The sequence below is a fragment of the Colobus angolensis genome, unplaced genomic scaffold (assembly GCF_000951035.1).
Source record: "Colobus angolensis palliatus isolate OR3802 unplaced genomic scaffold, Cang.pa_1.0 Scaffold72, whole genome shotgun sequence".
Taxonomy (NCBI): domain Eukaryota; kingdom Metazoa; phylum Chordata; class Mammalia; order Primates; family Cercopithecidae; genus Colobus; species Colobus angolensis.
This window is the reverse complement of record NW_012120932.1, coordinates 1,926,752-1,934,909: the sequence shown is the minus strand read 5'-3', so window position 1 is coordinate 1,934,909 and position 8,158 is coordinate 1,926,752.

The window sequence follows — 8,158 nt, the reverse complement described above, 5'->3', positions numbered from 1 at the left end:
TGTCTGGGGTCAGCCTGTGGGACTTCGGCATGTGACTTGGGCTCTCCTTGCCTCAGTTTCCTCCCACTCCCAACAAAAAATGGGCATGCCGGGACTCCTGTCCCAGGGCCAAGGGTGGAGCCCATGATAGATGGAGCTTTGCTGCCATCTCTGGAGGAAAGTGGAGAGCAGGAAGGGCTGCGGGCGGCTCCCTGTCTACACTCGCCCCTCCCTCTGCCTGCGTTGGCAGCTCCAGTTTTCTAATAATCACTCAGTTACCGTTGATGAGGGCTTCACCATCCCCATTTTACAGACAGGAAACTGAGGCTTAAGCCTGTGAGTCACGTATTTGCTAAGTGGCTGCTTTAGTTGCAGGGGACAAAAACCCAAGTTAAACCCATGGATGAATAAGGAGGCAGGTTATGGGTGATGGGGGGAAGGTGTCTGTAGGACTCCATCTGTCTCTCCATCGCTCAGCATGCGTTCCTCTGTCTATTGGCCTCCTCCACCCCACCACGGGTGCTGCAGCTTCGAGGTTCTGAGCAGAGACCTTGCAGCTCACAGTCCTAGAGGCAGGGCAAGGCTCTCTCCCAGGGTCCTAACATCTCATCCCAGGATGGATCACCCTCCACAGTGTGGCCAGGCAGAGGCACTTGGCTGGGCGAGGGTTCCAGTATCTCTGTAACTGTCACTGGATAACCACAGATACTTCTTAGAATGGCAAGAATCCTTTCCTTTGCTCACGAACCTGCACTTTAGGCAGGACCCAGCATCTGGTCTCTGCTCCGTGGGGAGGTTCAACTGGAGCCGAGATCCATTCCCAGGCCGGCTTATCGCAGGCTGACACGTTGGTGCAGGCTGTTGACTACTCTCCCAGGGGCGGCTTGAGCTTTCTCACAGCATGCTGGCTGGCTTTCCAGGAGCAAGCTTTCCAGAGGACAGGAAGTGGAAGCTGCCAGTTTCTCAAGGCCTCAGCCCAGAAACGATACTTCTGTTATATTGTTTTCACCAAGCATAGAGCTCAGAGTCAAGGAGTAGAAACAAAGACCTCACTTTCAATGGGAGTGTCAACAAATTGAAGGGCCACCAGAGGGGTCAAGGCCTGTGCTTTGGATAGGAGCGCCAGGCCAGGTTGTTGTCAACCACTTCTTGAGTATCTGCTGTGCACCTGAGCTCCAGAAGCTGCTCCTCATTAGAACGCCAAGATCAGGCTGAGACCCGAAATGTGCACATGATCCCATGACTTTTATTTTCTTTTTTTCCCTTTTATTATTTTTTGAGACGGAGTCTCGCTCTGTTGCCCAGGTTGGAGTGCAGTGGTGCTATCTTGGCTCACTGCAAGCTCTGCCTCCTGGGTTCACACCATTCTCCTGCCTCAGCCTCCCGAGTAGCTGGGACTACAGGTGTGTGCCACCATGCCCAGGTAATTTTCGTGTTTTTAGTAGAGACCTCACCATGTTGGCATTTTTAGTAGAGACCTCACCATGTTGGCATTTTTAGTAGAGACCTCACCATGCTGGCGAGGATGGTCTGGATCTCTTGCCCTCATGATCCGCCCACCTCAGCCTCCCAAAGTGCTGGGATTACAGGCATGAGCCACCGCACCCGGCTGATTCCCAATTTTATTTCATACACTCATTAATACTGACGGGCTCTGCCTGTCTCTGTGCTCCATGCTGCTGGCCCTGGAGATCTCCCAAATCCACAGGGCCCAGGAGCAAAGTCCTCACTCCCCAGTGAAGCAGGAGACCCCCTCCCCCAGCCTGTCCCCACAGTGTTCCAGCTGCAGTGACCTTCCTGCCCCAGCCCTATCCCCACAGTGTTCCAGCTGCAGTGACTTTCCTGCCCGCTCTGCTCAGCTCTGTGGCCCTGCTAGTGCTTCAGCACTCAGCTCGGGCACCACGTTCTCCAGCAAGGATTCCCTAGCCATCCAGGCTGGGGGGGGCTGGACCACAGGTTTGCTCCCTCCTCAAATCCCCTGCAGACAAATCACACCTCAAGGGCAGGAACCATGCCTGACTCATCTCTGTGACCCCAGAGCCCAGTGTGGGGCCGGGCACAGAGCAGGCACTGGTGAGGAGGGTCTGAGGAACATGCAAATGAGACAGTCCGAATAGGTAATGCGGTCGATGACACTGGAAAACACCTGTTGTTCTGTTCTCTCCTCTCACCAAATTGAGCTCTAGTTCAAAATATGGAATTTGGCTTCAGGCCATCCTGAGCTCAAACCCTGGTCCTGAGCCAGCTGACTTTGGGGTGGTCACCTGTAGCAGATGCCGTCTGTGCCTGCCATGTCTCCTCAGCCATGCCCACTCAGGGGGCCCTCAGTCCAACTTCCAGCTGCTGGAGACTCCCTCTGGGGGCCTGTATTAATCATATTTTTTATGTTCTGTATTCTGATGCTTTGACATCTTGGGGACTTGCTGACCCTGGAGTGACGGCCCCTCCCAGGGATAGCCAGTCTCTAGAGAGAGTAAAGGACTTGCTTGTGATCACGCCTTTCAAGTGCAAACCAACCCAGAGCCCACATCCTACACCGCCTATCCGGGGCTACCACACTCCGGGCCACCATCCCCCCGCACTCCTCACCCCGGGCAGGTGCCAGACAATCAGCAAGAGCCTCTGTGCCCCAGAGCCCACGGAAATGATTCGCACCGGCCAGTACTCAGCCTGCTTACCCTGCCTTGCCCACACCTTCCTGCAAAACCACAGTAAAGGCTCCGGCCCACGGTTCCCCTACTCCCTCTGCCTGCTGACCACCTGCAAAACCACGGTAAAGGCTCCGGCCCACGGTTCCCCTACTCCCTCTGCCTGCTGACCACCTGCAAAACCACGGTAAAGGCTCCGGCCCACAGTTTCCCCATTCCCTCTGCCTGCTGACCAACCCTGGTGCTTCCCTGCACGGGTGGAGGCCTCTTCCACTTCGGATCTGTGATAGCAAAGCTATCTTCTCAATGGTAGTTGTCTGCTGACCTGCTGGCCTCACCATACCTGAATAATAACAAAACCAGAATCATCTTCAAACAGGTCCAAAGTCCCTCTGCTCAGGCAGGGCAGGCCGGAAATGTGGGAGAATGATGAATAGTCCCTAGAGAAGCCCTCAACCAGTGTCTCCAAGTGTCTCCGAGGTGTTGGAGGGTAAATACCCAGCTGGATGGTACCGGGGTGACTGTCTACCCTGTGAGAAGCCAGAACTGAACTGGCGTTCACCGCTGCTATTGAACGTAAATAGTCTCCGAGGGCATCAGTATCAGACAAGACCACTTCAACATCTTGTCTTGGCACAGAAAAAAACGAAGTCAAACTCACAGGCCAGGTGCGGTGGCTCATGCCTGCAATCCCACCACTTTGGGTGCGTAACCTTGAGTCTAGGCGTTCAGCCAAGAGCAGCCTGGCTAACATGGCAAAACCCTATCTCTACTAGAAAATACAAACATTAGCTGGGCATGGTGGTAGGTACCTGTAATCCCAGCTACTTGAAAGGCTGAGGCAGCAGAATCGTTTGAACCCGGGAGGCAGAGGTTGCAGTGAGCTGAGATCGTGCCACTGCACTCCACCTGGGTGACAGAGAGAGACTCCGTCTCAAGAGAAAAAAAAAAAAAAAAAAAAAGGAAACAGTCACTGGAAAGACAATACCAATATCCTGGGTGATGCAAGTGGCTGCTGTTTCATACCAATTGCAGCTTGAGCCTCATTTCATTCCTCTGCTTTCTGATGGAATGTATTAAGATACCCAAGCATAGAATTGCTCCTAATAGCATCCAATGCAGACTGGCTTCTGAACCCCCCTCAAAACCACCTAACACAGCCCAAATCCTACTCCACATCCTCCCTAACAGCATCCCACTGCGACGCCCTAAGCTTTCCCAGCGCATGTGCTCCCGCTCATTGCAGCAAGTCCGCAAACCCAGCTTCGTTCACCAGCAGATGTGTTCTGGGGCTATTAACTGGAGGGATGGAGTCGTAGCTACCAGACTCCCCCGCAGACTAAGTTCCAGTTGCCTCCAGACCCAGTTGCTTAACTACCCACCCTGTGTGTTACTGTTCCAGGGTCACTGCAACAAAGTACCACAAATCGGGGTCTCAAAACAAAGGCATTCTTGGTACCCCTTGGCTTGTAGCTGCATCACTTCAATCCCTACCTCCACCACCACGTCGCTGTGTCTTCTTATCGGGACACTAGTTATTGGATTTATGGCCCCTCCTAATCCAGTATGACTTCCATATCTAACTATATCTGCAAAGATCTTATTTCCAAATAAAATCACATTCTGATGTTCCAGGCAGACATACATTTGTGGGTACACTATTCAACTCACTACAGTGGGAACCCCTAAAGGTCACTGTGGTCCCATGTTCAAAATGCATTCACCTCATCCCAATATCCTCCAAAGTCTGAGCACATTCCAAAAGGGAGAAAAGGAGCCGGGCACGGTGGCTCATGCCTGTAATCCCAGCACTTTGGGAGGCCGAGGCAGGTGGATCACGAGGTCAGGAGATCGAGACCATCCTGGCTAACACAGTGAAACTCCATCTCTACTAAAAATACAACAAATTAGCCGGGCGTGGTGGTGGGCGCCTGTAGTCCCAGCTGCTTGGGAGGCTGAGGCAGGAGAATGGCGGGAACCCGGGAGGTGAGGTGGAGTTTGCAGTGAGCCGAGATCGTGCCACTGCACTCCAGCCTGGGCGACAGAGCAAGACTCCGTCTCAAAAAACAAACAAACAACAACAAATAAATAAAAAGGGAGACAGGGAAGAAACAAAAGGGTCACTTGGTCCTAAGTAAGTCTGAGACGCAGCAGGCAAGTTCCGTTAGGTTTCGTGATCTGAAAATAATCCTCAGTGGCTCAGTGTTCTGTCCTCTGGGACTGTGTTGTCGGCCCTGCACTCTGGGGCCTTGGCGGTAGCAGCCACCCTCCTGCCACCTACCCCCGCAGGCCCGCCCCTAGTCTGTCTCTGCATCCATGTCTGCTGTCCTCCAAGGCATTCTTCCTTCATTTCATCCCATCCCCATGCCTTTCTTTTTTTTCTTTTTTTTTAAGACAGAGTCTCATTCTGTCACCCAGACTGGAGTGCAGTGGCGTGGTCTCGGCTCACTGCAAGCTCTGCCTCCTGGGTTCACGCCATTCTCCTGCCTCAGCCTCCCAAGTAGCTGGGACTATAGGCGCCCGCCATCAGGCCTGGCTAATTTTTTTGTACTTTTTTTAGTAGAGACGGGGTTTTCACCGTGTTAGCCAGGATGGTCTTGATCTCCTGACCTCATGATCCGCCTGCCTCAGCCTCCCAAAGTGCTGAGATTATAGGCGTGAGCCACCGCACCTGGCCCCCTGCCTTTCAATTCAGGCTGGCAGCGTTTCCGCTGGTGCAACATTCTCAGAAATTTTGTTGGTCTCCTGTGTAGTTTACAGGGACCTATGCCATCAGACAAGAGGCTCTATCCACAGATCATTCCTGGATAACCTCATCTCTATTCCTCAGTTCCACTGAGATGGTTGATTGGATCCACGAGTCACATTCATAATGTCTTCAACAAAATGTCCAGCAAGACCCTTGGTGTTCTCTTCACACTTTCTTTCCACACTTTCTCAACAGTGAATCTGCTAATTTTAGCAATCTGGACAGGCTAAGGGCTTCCCAGATTACCAAGTACAGTTCCTTTTTGCTTAACAGTTCCTTCCTCAATTTATCTCTTTTCTCTTAAAAGAGATAAATTGCTACAAGCAGCAAAAACAAACCAGGCCATACCTTCCACACCGTTTGGAAATCTCCTACTTTCTACCCAACACTAGAATGTAGTTCAGCCAACTTCTCTGCCACTCTATAACACAGATCACCTTTCCTCCTCTTTCTAATAGCATGTTCCTTACTCTCTTCTAAGGCCTCACCAGAAGCACCTGTGATGTTCATATTTCTACGAACATTCTGTTCTTTTTTTTTTTCTTTGTTGAGATGAAGTCTCGCTCTGTTGCCCAGGCTAGAGTGCAGTGGTGTGATCTCAGCTCACTGCAACCTCTGCCTCCTGGGTTTAAGTGATTCTCCTGCCTCAGCCTCCCCAGTAACTGCGACTACAGGCGCATGCCACCACACCTGACTAATTTTTGTATTTTTAGTAGAGACAGGGTTTTACCATATTGGTCAGGCTAGTCTTGAACTCCTGACCTCGTGATCTGCCTGCCTCGGTCCCCCAAAGTGCTGAGATTACAGGTGTGAGCCACTGCACCTGGCCTGTTCTTCATGACATATATATTATTTAAGATGATAGATTTCGATTAGGTGTGATGACTCATGCCTGTAATCCCATCACTTTGGGAGGCCAAGCCAGGTGGATCACCTGAAGTCAGTAGTTCGAGACCAGCCTGGCCAACATGGTGAAACTCTGTCTCTACTAAAAATACAAAGAATTAGCCAGGCGTGGTGGTGGGCGCCTGTAATCCCAGCTACTTGGGAGGCTGAGGCAGGAGAATCGCTTGAACCTGGGAGGCAGAGGCTGCAGTGAGCCGAGATCACACCATTTGCACTCCAGCCTGGGCAATAGAGTGAGACTCTTGTCTCAAAAAAAAAAAAAAAAGATAGATTTCTCTACATTTTTCTTTGATTTCTAATCCTCATGAGGAGCACCTTAAATAAATGTCCACTTTTCTACCAACCAGCACTTGAAGGCCATCTAGGCTTTTTCTATCAAGCACCTCAAAACTCTTCCAGCTTCTACCCATTACTCAACTCCAAAGCTACTTTTGCATTTTCAAAAATTTGTCACAACAGCCCCTCACTTCCTGGTGCAAAATCTGTATTACTTTTCTAGGGCTACCATACAAATTAATTCTCTCACAGTTCTGGAGGCCAGGAGTCTAAAATCTAGGTGTTGCCACGGCCAAGACCCCTTTGAAAGCTCCAGAGGAAGAGGATTCTTCCTTGCCTCTTTCTAGTTTCTGGTGACTCCCAGAAATCCTTGATATTCTTTGGCTTGTAGAGGCACCACTCCAATCTCTGCCTCTGCCGTCCCATGACCTTCTTCCCTGTGTGTATCTCTCCTCTTTTTTTTCTTTTTTTTTGAGACGGAGTCTTGCTCTGTCACCCAGGCTGGAGTGTAGTGGCGTGATCATGGCTCACTGCAACCTCCACTCCTGGATTCAAGCGATTCTCCTGCATCAGCCTCCCCAGTAGCTGGGACTACAGCCGTGTGCCACCACATCAGATACTTTTTGTATTTTTAGTAGAGACAGGGTTTCACCATGTTGAGCAGGCTGGTCTCAATCTCCTGACCTCACGATCCACCCGCCTTGGCCTTCCAAAGTGCTGGGATTACAGGTGTGAGCCACCGCACCCGGCCCTCTCCTCTTCTTATAGGGGCAAAAATCACTGGATGTAGGGGCTATCCTAATCGAATGTGGCTGTTACAACTCTCATTCATATTAATGCTGCCTCAACATCCATGTTGTCCTGTCCCTGGCTTGTCACACCTGAGCTGTATATTTTGACACAGTCTCCATGCAGTTCTTGTTTTTGCATTTTGGATAGATAAGGTCTCATACTCTGAACTGCAGGATCACCTTACTTCTGCTTTGAGTCTGGTGAACTTGACAATGTAGCCAAGTTCCAGTGCTTACCCTCATGCTTCCTTTAAATCAACCAATGAGCCCCTGACTCGGGAAACCCACGTAGATAACACCCTGGACCCCAGTAAAGGCTTTGCCCCCAGATCCCCCTCTCTTTCTCCTTACCTGCTGCTGAGCACGTGTCCCAGACGCCCCCTCCCTTTCCCATGGGCCTTGTGAAGCATGCTGCCCTCTGCTCCCTGGGCTTTGTGAATTAGAAACTCAATCCTTTTGCCATTTTGGTATGAGGTCCCCCACTGACTAAACCGAACCTGACCTAAATGCCTCACTTAAGTCACAAACAGTGACCTCATCTTAATTTAACGAATTACATCCCATTTCCAAATCAGGCCACGTGCTGAGGTTCTGGATGGACATGAATTTGGAGGTGACATTATTCAACACACTGTAGCTTGTATTGACTTTCAGCCTTTTTCTGCCTCAATCTCCACTCCCCTACTCGGTTTCCTAGATCACCTCCCAAATAAACTCCTTACATGGAAATCTACATAGCAGGGCCTGCTACTGGGAGAACATGCCTCAGGCATGGCCTCCCAATGCTGAGCTGCAGAGTACTTCTCTCC